At 51.1% G+C, this 12,465-nt stretch overlaps 1 long non-coding RNA gene across 1 annotated transcript; it reads left to right on the forward strand.

The window, feature by feature from the left end:
* The first annotated feature begins 588 nt into the window (after positions 1-588).
* Positions 589-11,328, forward strand: LOC141212763 (uncharacterized). Its single transcript, XR_012282410.1, has 3 exons — positions 589-783; positions 5,470-5,587; positions 10,743-11,328. It is a non-coding gene; the product is annotated as an uncharacterized lncRNA (long non-coding RNA).
* Positions 11,329-12,465: the final 1,137 nt, after the last annotated feature.

Below are 12,465 nucleotides of genomic sequence, written 5' to 3' on the forward strand. Positions count from 1 at the left end.
GGAGATGGGAATACACATTTCAGTTAAATAAAAAAAAGTTCCCAAAGCTGGATAGCCCCTTTAAGCTAACCATACGCATGAGATATGAGATACCCGTGGTCTGAATGGTTATTTGGCTATTTCTCCTGACTCCCACCTATTCTGCTGAACAGTCATGTGGTTTTAATGGGGAGAGAGGAGAAAGTCGGTACTGGACACCTCCGGCAGCGGGTTATCTCCCCTGAGAACCAAAAGACCGGGTATTGAAATCCCATCTGCCCGATCCTTCTGGCCCTGACATCCTCTATCGGGGGAGAGTCAGGAGACCCCCATACACATCAGTGGGTAGGCCGGTCCTGCTGCAATCGTCAGGTTTAAACTATTTTAATCCAATGTGTATGGGGACTGAATCTTTACTTTAAAGCTTTGCTTTTCTATTTTCTCACATAGACACTAATACAAATGGCGCCTGACCCAATACTTTAATGACATCTTTATCATATTGTGCATTTTCGCTTTAGCTTTTTCTTCCTGTCCAACGATGAAATGCTAGAAATTGTCTCTGAGACTAAAGATCCTCTGCGGGTCCAACCACATCTAAAGAAGGGCTTTGAAGGCATCGCAAAGCTGGAGTTCCTTCCTAACCTGGACATCAAAGCCATGTACAGCACCGAGGGGGAACGCGTAGAGCTCATCCAGACCATCTCCACCTCCGAGGCTCGGGGGGCCGTGGAGAAGTGGCTCATCCAAGGGGAAGATGTCATGTTAAGGAGCGTGCATGATGTTATTGCTCGGTCACGAATGGTACGGATCTACCTACAGACCAAAAGCATTAATTGGAACTAATCTAGTCTATATATATAATCGTCTTATCCCGTCTGTCTGTCTGTGTGTCTGTCTGTCCAGGAAATCCCGCGTCGCTCATTGGTCCGGCAGCGGCCAATCAGCGCCGGGGGATTTCTAAAAAAAGATGGCGGCCGTTAGCGGCTCATCTGCGGGACGGAGCTGAGCGGCGATGCAGCCGGGAGATGACCGGCGCAAGGCGCTCATCTCCCGGCCGGCAACAGCAGAAGGAACCCGACCGACGGACCCATCTGCGGGATGGAGATGCAGCCGGAAGATGAGCGCCGCGAGGCGCTCATCTCCCGGCCGGTAGCAGCGGAAGGACCGCCGGCATCGCTGACCTCCATGCGGAAGGGAGGACCGGGGAGCGGCGCTGCGGGTCGGGATACTTCTGCTGTGAGCGCCCGCTATGTCCCGGGTTCTCGCAGCGGAAGTAGCCGCACAGGCAGCGCCGCTCCCCGGTCCTCACCAAGACGATTCGATGATTGATCGCGGTCTTCGGACCCGACCAATCACTGATCTTGGCGCAAAACTTAAACACCGCTGTGCTGATTGGTCGCCAACGCTGCCCGCGACCAATCACCGATCTTGGCTCCACATTTAAACACCGCTGTGGTGATTGGTCGCGGCCGATATTTAAATTTGGCGCCAAAATCGGTGATTGGTCGCGGCCGATATTTCAATTTGGCGCCCGAATCGGTGATTGGTCGCGGTCAGCGTCCGCGACCAATCAGCACAATAGTGTTTAACTTTGGCGCCAAGATCAGTCATTGGTCGCGGGCCAAGACAGCGACCAATCACCGATTTGTGCGGCACTTTTAAATAGCGTCCGTGACCAATTGGATGTCAGCGCCACTCCCCGGTCCTCCCTTCACACCCTAGCCGCATGGATGTCAGCGCCGCTCCCCGGTCCTCCCTTCACACCCTAGCCGCATGGATGTCAGCGGCGCTGCCTGTGCGGATACTTCCACTCCGAGAACCCGGGACATGAGCGGGCGCTCGCAGCAGAAGTATCTGGACTCGCAGCGCCGCTCCCCGGTCCTCCCTTCACACCCTAGCCGCTGATGTCCCCACTGTATCCGCATGGTCTTACAAAGGTCCGGACATTTGTGTTAAAAATCGCTGTTTGGTCGCTGGCGCTGCCCGCGACCAATCACCGATTTGGGCGCCAAATTTAAATATCAGCCGCGACCAATCAGCACAGCGGTGTTTAAATGTGGAGCCAAGATCGGTGATTGGTCGCGGCCGATATTTAAATTTGGCGCCCAAATCGGTGATTGGTCGCGGGCAGCGCCAGCGACCAATCAGCGATTTTTAACACAAATGTCCAGACCTTTGTAACACCATGCGGATACTGTGGGGACATCAGCGGCTAGGGTGTGAAGGGAGGACCGGGGAGCGGCGCTGCGGGTCGGGATACTTCTGCTCCGAGCGCCCGCTCATGTCCCGGGTTCTCGGAGCGGAAGTATCCGCACAGGCAGCGCCGCTGACATCCATGCGGCTAGGGTGTGAAGGGAGGAACGGGGAGCGGCGCTGACATCCAATTGGTCGCGGATGCTATTTAAAAGTGCCGCACAAATCGGTGATTGGTCGCGGTCTTGGCCCACAACCAATCACGGATCTTGCCGCAAAAGTTAAACACTACGGTGCTGATTGGTCGCGGACGCTGACAGCGACCAATCACCGATTTTGGCGCCACATTCAAATATCGGCCGCGACCAATCACCGATCTTGGCTCCACATTTAAACACCGCTGTGCGGATTGGTCGCGGACGCTATTTAAATGTGGCACCAAAATCGGTGATTGGTCGCACCCAGCGTCGGCAACCAATCAGCACAGCGGTGTTTAAATGTGGAGCCAAGATCGGTGATTGGTCGCGGCCGATATTTGAATGTGGCGCCCAAATCGGTGATTGGTCGCTGTCAGCGTCCGCGACCAATTAGCACCGTAGTGTTTAACTTTGGCCGCAAGATCAGTGATTGGTTGCGGGCCAAGTCGGCGACCAATCACCGATTTGTGCGGCACATTTAAATAGCGGCCGCGACCAATTGGATGTCAGCGCCGCTCCCCGGTGCTCCCTTCACGCCCTAGCCGCATGGATGTCAGCGCCGCTGCCTGTGCGGATACTTCCGCTCCGAGAACCCGGGACATGAGCGGGCGCTCGCAGCAGAAGTATCCCGACCCGCAGCGCCGCTCCCCGGTCCTCCCTTCGCACCCTAGCCGCTGATGTCCCCACAGTATCCGCATGGTGTTACAAAGGTCCGGACATTTGTGTTAAAAATCGCTGATTGGTCGCTGACGCTGCCGCCGACCAATCACCGATTTAGGCGCCAAATTTAAATATCGGCCGCGACCAATCACCGATCTTGGCTCAACATTTAAACATCGCTGTACTGATTGGTCGCGGACGCTATTTAAATGTGCCGCCAAAATTGGTGATTGGTCGCGCACAGCGTCGGCGACCAATCAGCACAGCGGTGTTTGAATTTGCCGCCAAGATCGGTGATTGGTCGCGGCCAGCGCCAGCGACCAATCAGCGATTTTTAACACAGATGTTCTGACCTTTGTAACACCATGCGGATACTGTGGGGACATCAGTGGCTAGGGTGTGAAGGGAGGACCGGGGAGCGGCGTTGCGAGTCCGGATACTTCTGCTGCGAGCGCCCGCTCATGTCCCGGGTTCTTGCAGCGGAACTATCCGCACAGGCAGCGGCGCTGACATCCATGCGGCTAGGGTGTGAAGGGAGGACCGGGGAGCGGCGCTGACATCCAATTGGTCGCGGCCGCTATTTAAATTTAAATGTGGCGCCAAAATCGGTGATTGGTCGCGCCCAGCGTCGGCGACCAATCAGCACAGCGGTGTTTAAATGTGGAGCCAAGATCGGTGATTGGTCGCGGCCGATATTTAAAATTGGCGCCCAAATCGGTGATTGGTCGCGGGCAGCGCCCGCGACCAATCAGCGATTTTGAACACAAATGTCCGGACCTTTGTAACACCCTGCGGATACTGTGGGGACATCAGCGGCTAGGGTGTGAAGGGAGGACCGGGGAGCGGCGCTGCGGGTCGGGATACTTCTGCTCCGAGCGCCCGCTCATGTCCCGGGTTCTCGCAGCGGAAGTAGCCGCACAGGCAGGGGCGCTCCCCTGTCCTCTCTAATACGATTCCGCTCCCCGCTCCTCACCAATACGATTCGCTGATTGGTCGCGCTCTCCACACCCGACCAATCAGTGATCTTGGCGCTAAAGTTAAACACCGCTCTGCTGATTGGTCGCGTCCGCTGCCCGCAACCAATCACCGATTTGGGCGCCACATTTAAATAGCGGCCGCGACCATTCACCGATCTTGCCGCCACATTTAAACACTGCTGTGCTGATTGGATGCGGACGCCGGACGCGTCCAATCAACGAGATTGGCGCCAAATTTAAGCAACGCTCTGCTGATTGATCGCGGTCGCTGGCCGAGATCAATCAGCTGTATTGGCGCAAAATTTAAACAACGCTCTGCTGATTGGTCGCGGTTGTCGGCCGTGACCAGTCAGCAGTATTGGCGCCAAATTTAAACCTCACTCTGCTGATTGGTCGCAACCACCGGCCGCGACCAATCTGCGTTTTTGGTGCCAAATTTAAACACCGCTCTGCTGATTGGTCTCGGCCGGCGACCGTGACCAATCAGCAGCATTGGGGCCAAATGTAAACCCCGCTGTGCTGATTGGTCGCGGTCGCCGGCAAAGACCCATCAGCATTATTGGTGCCAAATTTAAACCCTGCTCTGCTGATTGGTCGCAGCCGCCAGCCGCGACTAATCAGCGATTTTGGTGCCAAATTTAAACACCGCACTGCTGATTGGTCGCGGCCGCCAGCCGCGACCAATCAGCGAGATTGGCGCCAAATTTAAACGCCGCTCTGCTGATTGGTCGCGGATGGCGGCCGCGACCAATCAGCGAGATTGGCGCCAAATTTAAACAACGCTCTGCTGATTGTTCGCTGTCGCCGGCCTCGACCAATCAGCGATTTTGGCGCCAAATTTAAAGAATGCTCTGCTGTTTGGTCACGGCCGGCGACCAATCTGTGATTTTGGCGCCGAATTTAAACCCCGCTCTGCATCGCTCTGCTGATTGGTCGCGGTCGGCGGCCATGACCAGTCAGCAGTATTGGCGCCAAATTTAAACACCGCTCGGCTGATTGGTCGCGACTAATCAGCGATTTTGGTGCCAAATTTAAACACGCTCTCCAGTCCTCACTAACACGGTTCGCTGATTGGTCGCGGCCGCCGCCCGCGACCAATCATCGATATTGCCGCCAAATTTAAACACCGCTTTGCTGATTGGTCGCGGTTGCCGAACGCGACCAATCAGCGATTTTGGCGCCAAATTTAAACACAGCTCTGCTGATTGCACCCGGTCGGCCGCATACCTATTCTAGAATACCCGATGCATTAGAATCGGGCCACCATCTAGTTCTTTTATATTTGTATAAGATTATTTGGCGGCAGTGAATGATTTGTGGATGATGTATCTCTTGCAATAGAGCCAGGTAGCAGATCTTCTACCTGCAATCGGTAGAAATGAATTTGCTAGATAATACTAGTAAGGTTGTCCCTCTCTTAAATGCTTCTGTCAACGTAATTTAACTTTCTTTTTTAAAAGGCATACCCTGCGACTGCAAGAAAAGACTGGGTGAGGGAATGGCCGGGACAGGTCGTGCTCTGTGTGTCTCATGTTCTGGACAAGTGAAGTGCATGAAGCTATCGACAGTGGCCCGGAGGTACGGCATAAGCTCCTTTACTGATCAAGGTTGCTTCACTATAAACAGTCATGGCCGGAAGTGTTGGCACCCTTGAAGTTGTTCCAGAAAATGAAGTATTTTTCCATAAAAAATTGCATGTGTATTTTCTGTTATACACATGTTTATTTCCTTTGTATGTATTGGAACAACACAAAAAAAGGCAAATTGGATATAATTTCACACAAAACCCCATAAATGGGTCGGACAAAATTGTTGGCATCTTTCCAAAATTGTGGGTAAACAATTTTGTTTCAAGCATGTGATGCTCGTTCAAACTCACCTGTGGCAAGTAAAAGGTGCGGGCAATATGAAAATCACACCTGAAACCTGATACAAAGGGGAAAAGTTGACTCAGTCTTTGCGTTGTTACGTGCCACACTAAGCAGGGAGAACAGAAAGAGGAGAAGAGAACTGTCTGAGGTCTTGAGAACCAAAATTGTTGACTAATATCTTCTTTTTGTGTTGTTCCAATATACACAAATGAAATAAACATGTGAACAACAAAACGTGTAATTGTAATAATTTTCTGGGAGAAATACATATATATACATTCATAGACAGACTTCATGAGTTCTCCTGCTAATAGACTGTCATACCCAGAGACGCAGCTTATAGGAGTTTCCAGGGGGGGATATACCATTGGTGCAACAGAGGTAAGGGGACCCACATTCACATCCAAAGATGCAAGCAGCTTATTTCACAGTACGTTATTAGACTGCAAAGAGCCCATGTAGTGTTCTTGCCCAGGGGTCTTCTCCTGGGGGTTGCAGTTGTACAGCGGCTCAATATCTTGAAGGTACCCAAAAGGCTCCATAGTATTGTTGGGATTTTGCATTGATTCATGCATCTTGTCTAGAGATGCGCAACTAAATTTGCAGGACCTTGGTCTAAGAGAGCAGGTTAGTAGTCTGTGGCTGTTGGATGGGAGCCTTGCTAACCGCCTCTTACATGCCGGCATCCCTGGCTCCTCTTTTGATTAGCCGACCAGGCGTGATGTCATTTGTGCCTCACACCACAACTATGACATCGACATCAAAAGAGGAGCCGGAGATGCCGGTTCACGGGGCTCCGGTCCTGCGGCCGTGGAATACTGACCGGACTGTTGGACCAGAGTCCTGCAAATCCATTCGCTCATCTCTACTCTCGTCATATCTACCAATAAGGGAAGACATTGTATGGGATTTCCCATAATACCAGCATAAAATTAATCCATCTGCATTGAGTTTTCCATGCTGTTTGTAGCAGGGTTTTATAGAGGTACATCTGGGTATTTGGAGCAATTTGCGAGGAGGCAAATTGTCCCAGCAGACTCGCAGCACATTGGGGGCTCTCGTCACCATAGAGGGGCACGCTCGTGACGTGGTCAGGGAAATGATCGAAACAGGTTTGTGCAAACATCATGGCTGGCAGCAAACTTTCCAATACCATGTTCTATTTATTATACACTACATGGAGAAAGGTATTGTGCCCCCTCCACATTACACCTACAGGGGCTTTTATGGCCTCCTATTCTAATCCATATCCAGGATGTTAATATGGAGTCCGTCCCTCTACAGATATCACAGCTCAGTATGCCGAGCACCTTCATACATTTCACCATATTCCTATGTTCTTTCCATATCTATGTTATGTTCCCCCCTCTTTTCTTTGAGTTTTCATAGGACACAATTGATCTTGTCACAGTAAAGCAATCTTGGGGTGTACTTACAATGACGTCTATGGGGCAGTAGTCATTTCTGCATATTGAGATGGTGGTCCCTATATAGGAATGTTTTGGCATCTGTAGGTGTCGGCATCCCCTGTATATGACTCATTGCCACAATTGATCTTCTTTATAGTCAGTGGTTTCGATGGCCTAGGTGCGGTTTGTAATATTTTCTATCAATGGTGTGTGCGCCCTCCTCTGTGCAGTGTCGTTCTATAACCATGGATGGACTAATAAAGGGGTTTTATGTCAATTCCTTTAATGACCTTTTGTTCGGTTTCTTTGTGGGTATTATGTCATTCTCCGAGTGGTCAGCCATTCTAAGCCTGAGCAGACATATGGCAATGTAATTGATGTGTGCCTGACATTGTTCTTCCCTATGTGGCGGTGACATATTTATGCTGCCATTCTCCAGTATTTGTTCTAATTAATCATCCTAAAGGTGTTTAGTGGGGTTGAGGTTGAGAACGTGTGGGAAACAGTTCTGCTCTTCTATTCCCTTAGGGTTGGAAGCTACAATTGTTTAAAATGTCTTGTGCTGAAGCATTAAGATATCTTTTCACTGGAACTAAGGGGCCTAGACCACCCCCTAAAAACAAGGCCATACCTCCACCACCAAACTGCCCAGCGGGCACAATGCAGTTAATAGGGTAACGTTCTCCTGGCATTCACCAAATCCAGACTCGTCCATCAGATGCCAGATAGAGAAGTGTGATCCGTCACTGCACAGAACAGGTCTCCTCCAGAGTCCTGTGGTGGCGGCTTCACACCACTCCATCCGACGCTCGGCATCGTGCTTGGTGATGTAAGGCTGCATGCAGCTGCTCGGCCATAAAGCTCCAGGCGGGGGCGCAGTGTTTGTGGTGATGTTGTTACCAAAGTAGATCTGGACTCTGCAGTTATGGAGTCAGGAGAGCGTTCTGCCCTCTGCTCCTCAGCACTCAGTGACCCCGCTCTGTAATGTTCTGGGGTCTCCTGAGTTGCTGCAGTTCCTTCCACTCCTTAATAATATCACTCACATGTGATGGGGGAAGATTTAGGAGGGAAGAAATGTAATATCCAGACTTGTTACCCCGGTGGCTCCTATTACAGGACCGCGCTGGTATCAGAGAGCTCTGCACCACCAGCCGTTCTGTCATATGTTAGTAACAGCACACCGCATGGGAGGGCGGATGTTATACACCGGGGGGCGTGGGGATTGATGTTATACACTGGTGGGGGGCGAGAGTCTTAATGTTATACAAGGCCGAGGGGCCAGATGTTATACCCTAGGGGTACGAGGGGCTAGATGTTATACTGTCCGAGGGCTGGATGTTATACACTGAGGAGCAAGGGGACGGATATTATATACCGGGGTGAGGGGACGGATATTATACACCGGGGGGCGTGGGGACGGATATTATACACCAGGGGCGAGGGGACGGATATTATACACCAGGTGCGAGGGGACGGATATTATACACCAGGGGTGAGGGGACAGATATTATACACCAGGTGCGAGGGGACGCATATTATTCACCAGGGGCGAGGGGACGGATATTATACACCAGGGGCGAGGGGACGGATATTATACACCAGGGGCGAGGGGACGGATATTATACACCAGGGGCGAGGGGATGGATATTATACACCAGGGGCGGGGGGACGGATATTATTCACCAGGGGCGGGGGGACGGATATTATTCACCAGGGGCGAGGGGACAGATATTATACACCAGGGGTGAGGGGACAGATATTATACACCAGGTGCGAGGGGACGGATATTATTCACCAGGGGCGAGGGGACAGATATTATACACCGGGTGCGAGGGGACGGATATTATACACCAGGTGCGAGGGGACGGATATTATTCACCAGGGGCGAGGGGACGGATATTATACACCAGGTGCGAGGGGACGGATATTATACACCAGGGGCGAGGGGACGGATATTATACACCAGGGGCGAGGGGACGGATATTATACACCAGGGGCGGGGGGACGGATATTATACACCAGGGGCGGGGGGACGGATATTATACACCGGGGCGAGGGGACGGATATTATACACCAGGGGTGAGGGGACAGATATTATACACCAGGTGCGAGGGGACGGATATTATTCACCAGGGGCGAGGGGACGGATATTATACACCAGGTGCGAGGGGACGGATATTATACACCAGGTGCGAGGGGACGGATATTATACACCAGGTGCGAGGGGACGGATATTATACACCAGGGGTGAGGGGACGGATATTATACACCAGGGGCGAGGGGACGGATATTATACACCAGGGGTGAGGGGACGGATATTATACACCAGGGGCGAGGGGACAGATATTATACACCAGGTGCGAGGGGACGGATATTATACACCAGGGGCGAGGGGACAGATATTATACACCAGGTGCGAGGGGACGGATATTATACACCAGGGGTGAGGGGACGGATATTATACACCAGGGGCGAGGGGACGGATATTATATACCGGGGTGAGGGGACGGATATTATACACCGGGGTGAGGGGACGGATATTATACACCAGGGGCGAGGGGACGGATATTATACACCAGGGGTGAGGGGACGGATATTATACACCAGGGGCGAGGGGACGGATATTATACACCAGGGGCGGGGGGACGGATATTATACACCGGGGCGAGGGGACGGATATTATACACCGGGGGGGCGAGAGGCCAGATGTTATACACAAGGGGGAGGGAGCGAGGGGACAGATGTTATACACCGGGGCTGGGGGCCGGATATTATGCAAAGAAGGGCTTGGGGTTGGATGTTATACAGTGGGGTTGAGGGGATGGATTTTATACACTGGCGGGGGGGGGGCGAGGGGACGGATATTATACACCGGGGGGGCGAGAGGCCGGATGTTATACACCAGGGGGACGGAGCGAGGGGACAGATGTTATACACCGGGGCTGGGGGCCGGATGTTATACCCTGGGGGCCAGATGTTATGCAATGGAGCGCTTGGGGTTGGATGTTATACAGTGGGGTTGAGGGGATGGATTTTATACACTGGCGGGGGGGGGCGAGGGGACAGATGTTATACACCGGGGCTGGGGGCCGGATGTTATACCCTGGGGGCCAGATGTTATGCAATGGAGCGCTTGGGGTTGGATGTTATACAGTGGGGTTGAGGGGATGGATTTTATACACTGGCGGGGGGCGAGGGGAGAGATGTTATACTAAACTAGGGGCGAGGGGTGGATGTTATACACCGGGGGAGGCGAGAGGCCGGATTTTATAAACTGGGGGCTGAGAGTCCGGATGTTATACACCGTGGGCAATGGGACTAAATGAAAAAAGCAGAATTCGGTGACTAGGAGTTTTGTCCTATAATGTATGTGCATTTGCCTTCCCTTTAGAAACTCTCCCTTGTGATTCTGCAGTGTCTTAGAGGTTGACTATCTTTTCCTACATTCCTCAGGAGTTTCTCATGAACAGACTTCCGGTGGCTTGCCCAACTCCGCTATTACTGGGAGAATGAGAATGCGAGAGTGCGAATCATCAACTGCAATGTGAAGTCCGCCTATGAGTACCTGGGCAGCTCCCCACGCCTGGTCATCACTCCGCTCACTGACCGATGCTAGCGGACTCTGCTATGATGTGATGGATTATGCTCAGAAATGTTTTTGACTTTTGTATGATGCATGAAACTTATTAGCAATTATTATTGATATTTCATACCAGTTCTTTCATGTTTCATTGGTAGATCGGTGCTTTTTATCTAAATCTTGGTGGAGCTCCAGAAGGTCCGGCCGGCACAGGAAAAACTGAGACCACCAAAGATTTGGCCAAGGCGCTGGCCGTGCAGTGTGTGGTCTTTAACTGCTCTGATGGTTTGGACTACATAGCAATGTCAAAGGTACATACAATGTTAAGCTGCTCCATTGCAGATAATAAACTGACTCCATCCGATGTTCTGCTGACATCTTTTGATTATATAGTACAGACCAAAAGTTTGGACACACATTCTCATTTAAAGATTTTTCTGTATTTTCATGACTATGAAAATTGTACATTCACACTGAAAGCATCAAAACTATGAATTAACACATGTGGAATTATATACTTAACAAAAAAGTGTGAAACAACTGAAAATATGTCTTATAGTCTAGGTTCTTCAAAGTAGCCAAGAGGTAGTCACCGGAAATGGTTTTCACTTCACAGGTGTGCCCTCTCAGGTTTAATAAGTGGGATTTCTTGCCTTATAAATGGGGTTGGGACCATCAGTTGTGTTGTGCAGAAGCCTGGTGGATACACAGCTGATAGTCCTACTGAATAGACTGTTAGAATTTGTATTATGGCAAGAAAAAAGCAGCTAAGTAAAGAAAAACGAGTGGCCATCATTACTTTAAGAAATGAAGGTCAGTCAGTCCGAAAAATTGGGAAAACTTTGAAAGTGTCCCCAAGTGCAGTTGCAAAAACCATGAAGCGCTACAAAGTAACTGGGTCACATGAGGACCGCCCCAGTAAAGGAAGACCAAGAGTCACCTCTGCTTCTGAGGATAAGTTTATCCGAGTCACCAGCCTCAGAAATCGCAGGTTAACAGCAGCTCAGATTAGAGACCAGGTCAATGCCACACAGAGTTCTAGCAGCAGACACATCTCTACAACAACAGTTAAGAGGAGACTTTGTGCAGCAGGCCTTCATGGTAAAATAGCTGCTAGGAAACCACTGCTAAGGACAGGCAACAAGAAGAAGAGACTTGTTTGGGCTAAAGAACACAAGGAATGGACACTAGACCACTGGAAATCTGTGCTTTGGTCTGATGAGTCCAAATTTTAGATCTTTGGTTCCAACCACCGTGTCTTTGTGCGACGCAGAAAAGGTGAACGGATGGACTCTACATGCCTGGTTCCCACCGTGAAGCATGGAGGAGGAGGTGTGATGGTGTGGGGGTGCTTTGCTGCTGACACTGTTGTGGATTTATTCAAAATGGAAGGCATACTGAACCAGCATGGCTACCACAGCATCTTGCAGTGGCATGCTATTCCATCTGGTTTGCGTTTAGTTGGACCATCATTTATTTTTCAACAGGACAATGACCCCAAACACACCTCCAGGCTTTGTAAGGGCTATTTGACCAAGAAAGAGAGTGATGGGGGGCTACGCCAGATGACCTGGCCTCCACAGTCACCAGACCTGA

The sequence above is a fragment of the Phyllobates terribilis genome, unplaced genomic scaffold (assembly GCF_046119375.1).
Source record: "Phyllobates terribilis strain yellow unplaced genomic scaffold, ASM4611937v1 Scaffold_185__1_contigs__length_3729836, whole genome shotgun sequence".
In the NCBI taxonomy this organism is placed as follows: domain Eukaryota; kingdom Metazoa; phylum Chordata; class Amphibia; order Anura; family Dendrobatidae; genus Phyllobates; species Phyllobates terribilis.